Consider the following 7,672-nt stretch of genomic DNA (forward strand, 5'->3'; position numbering starts at 1 on the left):
GGGCTGGCCAAATGGATAAGGAGAAGGCATTCCAGACAAAAGATAGAGTGTGGGTAAGGTGCCAAGGTGAGAAGGTACAGGGGGAAGATCAATGGGACTCAAGTGTCTTGAGTGAGTGGAGAGTGGGAAAGCAGAGGGAGGAGGGCCAGAGGCATAGGTGGATCTCATGCACCACTGGCAGCCAGGAGGAGGATTTTGAACACTGCTCTGTGAACACTGGGAAGCCATTGAAGGGTTTTAAGCAGAGGAATGGCATGACTAGATTTCCATGTTTACAAGATCCATATGCAGGCTGCAGTACAGAGACATAGTAAGAGAATTCCATAAAGTTATGGCATAAATACAGAAAACACATTTTCTTTCCATTGTACAGTATTAACAAGGTAGAAAAGGAGACTGGAAAAGGAAATCCCCACACACCATGGCAACCAAAGGTTTAAAATAGAAGGAGAAAACGGAAGAAGATAAACTAATAGAAGAAATGTTTCCAGAGGTTAGAAAAAGACTGGACTCTTTAGTTTTCATCATCTCTCGTTTCATTATTTCTTTTTTATTTTATTTTTAAAAATTAATTAATTCATTATTTAGTTTATTTTTGGCTGTGCTATGTCTTTGTTGCTGTGCACAGGCTTTTCTCTAGTTGCGGTGAGTGGGGGCTACTCTTGGTTGCAGTGCACAGGCTTCTCATTGCGATGGCTTCTCTTGTGGGGGAGCACGGGCTCTAGGCGTGTGGGCTTCAGTAGTTGTGGCATGCGGGCTCAGTAGTTGTGGCTCGTGGGCTCTAGGCTTAGTTGCTCCATGGCATGTGGGATCTTCCTGGACCAGGGCTCGAACCCTTGTCCCCTGCATTGGCAGGCAGATTCTTAATCCTTGTGCCACCAGGGAAGTCCCAACAATTAATTTATTGATATTTATAATCTTCAGATGGAAAGGACCCACCCAATGCTAAGCAGGATTTTGAGGGGGGAAGAAAAAGACCTATACACGGACATTCTGGTAAAACTCTAGAAATCCAAGGATAATACCTACTAAGGAAGGAAAATCAGATGGTCAGCAGACTTCTCCTCAATAGCACTGCACCCTCTGAGGACTTCTTGGTGATACACAAGACATTCCAGCTAACTTAGGCAAAAAAGGAATTTATTAGGAGGGTATGCAGTAACTCACAGAATCAAAGGAAACCTGAAAAACTGTGTCTTGTTGGGGAGGGAATCATATTAGCTCTGAAGGTCACAGCAGCAGGTCTCCTCTGGACCCCATCACTGGGAGGAGGGAGCTGCAGCCAGGTATGGTATCTGTGTCACTCTGCGTAAGATTCAAATTTCAGGGAAAAAATTCTGATTGACTCCTGGGCTGGGAGGGGGGTGGGACACCTTAATTGACAGGATACAGTTACTAGAATAGTGAGGATGAATTTGCAGTCAAACAACGCATTAATTCATCTAGTTGATCTATGTTTATTGAGTCATTCTATGTGCCAGGCACTGTTCTGGGCACTGGACATAAGCAGTGAACAAACCAGACAGAGACACTATTCTCATGGAGCATACATTCTGCTGAGGGAGGTGATGGTTGACAGAAAATAAATACAGCTCCATGATCTCTTTTCTCCAGTGATGAAATGGAAAAAGCTATGAAGTAGTATCCTTGTCCCTATTCTTATTATTTTATAAGGAAATATTTGTTTGGATTTACCTAAAAGTCAATCACTTTCTATGCTCACCATCTTTTCTTATGTTTCTTTAAAGACGTTTTCTTTTTTGCTGAAGTAAATCATACAGATGTTCTTTTAGTGAAGTTCTCTTGGCCATATACTCCTTCAATTTTTACTTGTAGAGAAATGTTCCATTTGCCCTAGTTCTTGAAAGATAGTATGCTTTCAGGACACAGAAATCTACGTTGACATGTGTTTCCCTCAACTCTTGAAAGATGTTATTCTGTATCTTCTGGTTTCTTTCTTTTTTAAATAAATATTTATTTTAAAATAAATAAATAACATTAGTCTTTGTTGTGGCATGCAGGATCTTCATTGTGGCATGCAGGATCTAGCTGCCTGACCAGGGATCGAACCGGGGCCCCTTGCATTGGGAGCGTGTAGTCTTAACAACTGGACCACCAGGGAAGTTCGCATATCTTCTGATTTCTGTTATCAGCTGTCTGAATAATTGTCATTCCTCTGGAGAGGATCTGTCTTCTCTTTCTGGCTGCTAATAACATGTTCTCTTTGCCTTTGGTGTTCTACAGTTTCACTAAAATATGTATAGGTATAGATTTGTTTTTGCTTACCCTGCTTGGTGTATGCTATCTTCCTTGTTTCTGTAGATTTTTGCCTTTTATCTATTTTGGAAAATGCACAACCATTATCTCTTTAAATATAGCTTCTCCTCCATCCTCAGGATTTTCTGTTTCTGGGACTATGATTAAATGTCTATCCCATTTCTCACTCTACATATGTAACCTCTCTCTCTATCATATGTTTCATCACCTTGTCTCTCTAAGTTGCATCCTCCATAACGTTATTCACTCTACCTCCCAGGTCACTCTTTCCCTCTTCATTTTTCCCTAGGCTTTGTTTAACTTTTCCACTATTGATCTTTAAATTTGAACAATAACACTTTTCATTCCAAAAAATTCGATTTGGGGACTTCCCTGGTTGTCCAGTGGTTAAGACTCTGCACTCCCAATGCAGGGGGCCTGGGTTTGATCCCTGGTCAGGGAACTAGATCCTGCCTGCCAAACTAAGAGCCCACACTCGGCAACTAAGAGCCCGCATGCTGCAACTAAGAGATTGCATGCTGCAACTGAGCCCGCATGCTGCAAGGAAGATCCCGCGTACCACAACTAAGACCCAGCGCAGCCAAATAAATAAATAAATATGTTTTTTCAAAAAAGACCTGAGACTAACTCAATGAAAATAACCAGTCTTTAAAAAAAAAAGTTCGATTTGTTTCTTTTCCAAATCTGCCTTAGCATTTCAGATAGTGTCTGATGGATTGCTTAGCTTTACAATCCATCTTTTATTTTGTAAACATGTTGTACATATTTTATATCCTGGATCTGATAATTCCAATATCTGAAGTCTTTTCAAGTCTAAATCTATTGATTGTTTCAGCTTACTCTCACTCATTATGACTTGTCTCTCTGTGTCACTTGCCTTGATTGTGAATTAATATATGGTTAATCTTAATCTCTGGGAAAGAGGATTTATATAAGCTTCTGCTATCAGGGGGGGATGCGATCAACATGTGAGAATTTTAACCCTTTTTGAGGGTCCCAGTTTATGCTGGGACTCTCTGGCGTTCAGCATCCCCACCCTGCTGCCTGCTGTGTTTGTGTGCCTTAGTAATATACGAGGCCAATTTCAATATTTGCCCTCTGGTCAAATTCCACCTTTGTACTTCTTGCTTGCTACTCTCTAATTTGTTTCAGTTCATCGTTTTGCTTGTTTTTAACTTTTTATTTTGAAATAATTTGATACCTACAGAGAAGCTTCAACAACAGTACAAAAGACTCCCATATACTCTTTCTTCACCCAGATATCCCATTACACATGAATACTTTAGTATGTATATTTTCCCAAAATAAAGCTACTCTGTTACACAATCAGAGCACAACCACAAAACTCAGGAAATTAACATTGATAAAATACTACAGCTAATCCACAGACCCTTTCCAAATTTTGCTAATTGTCTCAATAATATCCTTTATAAAGCTGTCTCCTTTCTGGTCCAGGATCAAATCCAGGATCACACATATTTAGTTGTTGTGTCTCTTAAGTTTTCATCAATTTGGAACTGTTCTTCAGTTTTTCCATATCTTTCAAGACTTTGTCATTTTTGAGGAGTACTGGCCAGTTATTTTTCAATTTGAATGTCTTATGTTTTCCTCATGGTTAGATTCAGGTTATTACTTTTTTTTTTTTTTTTTTGGGCAGAAATATCACAGATTTGGTTCTGCTCGCCTTAGTGCATCAGATTCAGAGGCAAATGATATTGATTGGTCCTATTATTGGTGATGATAACTTTTTTTCACTTAGTTAAGATGATGCTATAGACTGAATTATGTCCCTCCCAAAATTTTATGTTGAAGCCCTAATCCCCAGTGTGATGCTGTTTGGAGATAGGCCTTTGGAAGATAATTAGATTTAGACGAGGCTTAGGATCAGTGCCCTTATAAGAAGAGACATCCAGAGAGCTTGTTCTCTCTGCCATGTGAGGGCACAGCAAGAAGGCGGCTATCTGCAAGCCAGAAAGACAGCTATCACCAGAAATTGACCAGGTTGGCACCCTGATCTTGGACTTCCAGCTTCCAGAACTGTGAGAAAATAAATTTCTGTTGTTTAAGCCACCCATCTATGGTATCTTTTTTTTTAACATCTTTATTGGGGTATAATTGCTTTACAATGGTGTGTTAGTTTCTGCTTTATAACAAAGTGAATCAGTTATACATATACATATGTTCCCATATCTCTTCCCTCTTGCGTCTCCCTCCCTCCCACCCTCCCTAACCCACCCCTCCAGGCAGTCACAAAGCACTAAGCCGATATCCCTGTGCCATGCGGCTGCTTCCCACTAGCTATCTACCTTACGTTTGTTAGTGTATATATGTCCATGCCTCTCTCTCGCCCTGTCACAGCTCACCCTTCCCCCTCCCCATATCCTCAAGTCCGTTCTCCAGTAGGTTTGTGTCTTTATTCCTGTCTTACCCCTAGGTTCTTCATGACACTTTTTTTCTTAAATTCCATATATATGTGTTAGCATATGGTATTTGTCTTTCTCTTTCTGACTTACTTCACTCTGTATGACAGACTCTAGGTCCATCCACCTCATTACAAATAGCTCAATTTCGTTTCTTTTTATGGCTGAGTAATATTCCATTGTATATATGTGCCACATCTTCTTTATCCATTCATCCGATGATGGGCACTTAGGTTGTTTCCATCTCCGGGCTATTGTAAATAGAGCTGCAATGAACATTTTGGTACATGACTCTTTTTGAATTATGGTTTTCTCAGGGTATGTGCCCAGTAGTGGGATTGCTGGGTCATATGATAGTTCTATTTGTAGTTTTTTAAGGAACCTCCATACTGTGGGAATGTGAATTGGTTCAGCCACTATGGAGAACAGTATGGTATTTTTAATAGCAGCCCTAACTGACTAATATAGATGGTATTTTCAGGTTTCTTCACTACAAAGTTAATTTATAAGTAATTTTACTTATGAATTAGTAAGAAAATTGATAAGTATTTTGTAGAGAGCTACCTTGAGACTGGGCATTCTGTTTCTCATCAAATTTTACCCATTAGCAGCAAGGCAATTTCCTCTTGATTTCTTCTTCTCCCCTCCTCCTCCCTCTCTCCCTCCATCTGTGCCATCCTTCCCCCATTCTCCCTTTTTCCCCCTCCCTCCCCTCCTTCCTCTGTTCCTCCCTCCTACTTTCCTTTCCTCCTTCCCTGAGATCTCAAAATGAACAAGTGACTGTTTCAGCTCCCAGTTCCATCACAATCATTATTGTGTTCCTATGACATGAGCGATCCTTCCTTCTAAATCAGCAGAGCCCAGATCTTTTGAGAATGGGAAGGAAAAAATTGTTGAGCCTTTCATTGGCTCTACCTCTCATATGAGAGGTGTGACTCCCAAGCTCTACCTCTTCATTCCCTGGCCAATGAACTTTTGCTTGGGAGAAAGAGCACCATTACTTTGCTTGTTCACAGCCAACGGCTGTTTGAATAGCCGTTCAAGAGTCAGTCAAATGGCTGACTTTTTAATAGCCATTCAAGAGCAGCTCTTTCTGGATGATGGAGTACATGCAGACCAATGACTCCTTTGGGTGATATCTGATTTGTTTACTTTATTATGAAGCGAATTTCTTTGTAGGAGGTAATGGTGTATGGTTTACCGTCATAGTGAATGATATTAAGTAAGGTGTTTGGTGGTGTTCCCAGTAGTGGCATGATAGGCAAGAACACAAATCCATTTCTAGAAAAAGTCTATTTAAGCAAAGACAGATTTATCCTTCCTCCATGATGGAAGAGATACCATGTAACCAGCTAGAAACCACGTGCCCTGGAGGTATCCTTCTATTATTAAAGATTCAGGGTTTCCAAGGCTAATGGTGAATTTGGTGCTTGGTGGCTGTGGTCAGACAAGCTTGGCATTGCTGGTCTTCTCAAGAGAAGATAAACTCCATGAAGGAAGATGTTGTCTGACTTGTTTATCCAGTGTATTTAGTGACAGATATGTGTCTGAGACATATTGAGTGTTTAATAAACATCATGCTCAGGAATCAATAAGGTCCTCACCTTAGACCAGAAGGTCTTCTTGAGGCAAAGTGGACAGTGAGATATATTTCTTGAAGTTTTGTCTTCTGGGAGAATTTCCTTTCTCTACTGTCTTTCAAGGCGTGGAGATGTAAGGCTGAAGTCAGACACTTGTGGTTGATGCTGCAGTATAGTGCATGTCCATCTGTAAATCAGGGATAGGTTGTTTGTTTTTTTCTTCTCAATCAACTTTCCTTGGGGCCAAGCTGTTCACACTCACAAAATATGTACTCCCACCTACGTAGCTTCTTGCGTCTTCATGAGAAGCCCACTTCACAAGGCCCACTTCTCTCATTCTCTTTCATCGCCACTTGATGAAGGGTTGCTTCTGAGCACCTCTCACATCATGGCATAGGATCAAGGTGAAGAGGAGAACCCCATGAGGGAACTTTGCATCAGCAAGCTCTACCTCACCATCTGTGTGGGGGAAAGTTGAGACAGACTGACCCCAGCAGCCAAGGTGCTGGCGTAGCTCACAGGCCAGACCCCTGTGTTCTCCATGATCCTTCGGCATCAGGAGAAATGAAAAGATTGTTCACTGCACAGTCCGTGGGGCCAAGGCAGAAGAAATCCTGGAAAAATGTCTAAAGGTGTGGAGAACATGTGTTAAGAAAAAATAACTTCTCAGATATTAGAAACTGGTTTTGCAATCCAAGAACACATCGATTGGGGATCACATATGATCCAAGAATTGATATCTACGAGCTGGACTTCTACGTGGTGCCGGGTAAGCCAGTTTTCAGCATTGCAGATGAGAAGCACAGGACAGGCTGAATTAGGGCCAAACACAGAATCAGAAAAGAGGAGGCCATGCACTGGTTCCAGCAGAAGTATAATGGAATCATGCTTCCTGGCAAATAAGTTCTCGTTTCTAACCAAAAGGTCAATAAAAAGTTTTCAGCGAAATGTAAAAAACAAAAACAAAAACGCCACAAATTAGTAAATATCTGTATATCGAATGCTAATAACAGTAAATAATTAAATCTAGATGAAATGGAAACATTTCTAAAGGTACTGTATATCAACTAATAAAACTGACACATAAGATGTAGAAGCTCTGAACAGATTAATAACTACAGAAGAAATTTGAATAGTAGTAAAAATCTACACCTAAAAAAGACACTAGGCCAAGACAGATTTATGAGTAAGCTCTACCAATGTTTCAAAGACAGTATTACCCCATTGTTACTTTTAAACATGGACAAGTATGAAAATTTATTAATTTGTTCTATGAAGCCAGCAAAATCCCAATACCTCTTTTTTTTTTTACATCTTTATTGGAGTATAATTGCTTTACGATGGTGTGTTAGTTTCTGCTTTATATCAAAGTGAATTAGCTGTACATATACATAT

At 40.3% G+C, this 7,672-nt stretch overlaps 1 pseudogene; it reads left to right on the forward strand.

Moving 5' to 3' along the window:
• Window positions 1-6,665: 6,665 nt before the first annotated feature.
• LOC101281715 (60S ribosomal protein L11-like) lies at window positions 6,666-7,180 on the forward strand (annotated as a pseudogene).
• The last annotated feature ends 492 nt before the right edge of the window (window positions 7,181-7,672 follow it).

This window comes from Orcinus orca, chromosome 13 (assembly GCF_937001465.1).
Source record: "Orcinus orca chromosome 13, mOrcOrc1.1, whole genome shotgun sequence".
Lineage (NCBI taxonomy): Eukaryota > Metazoa > Chordata > Mammalia > Artiodactyla > Delphinidae > Orcinus > Orcinus orca.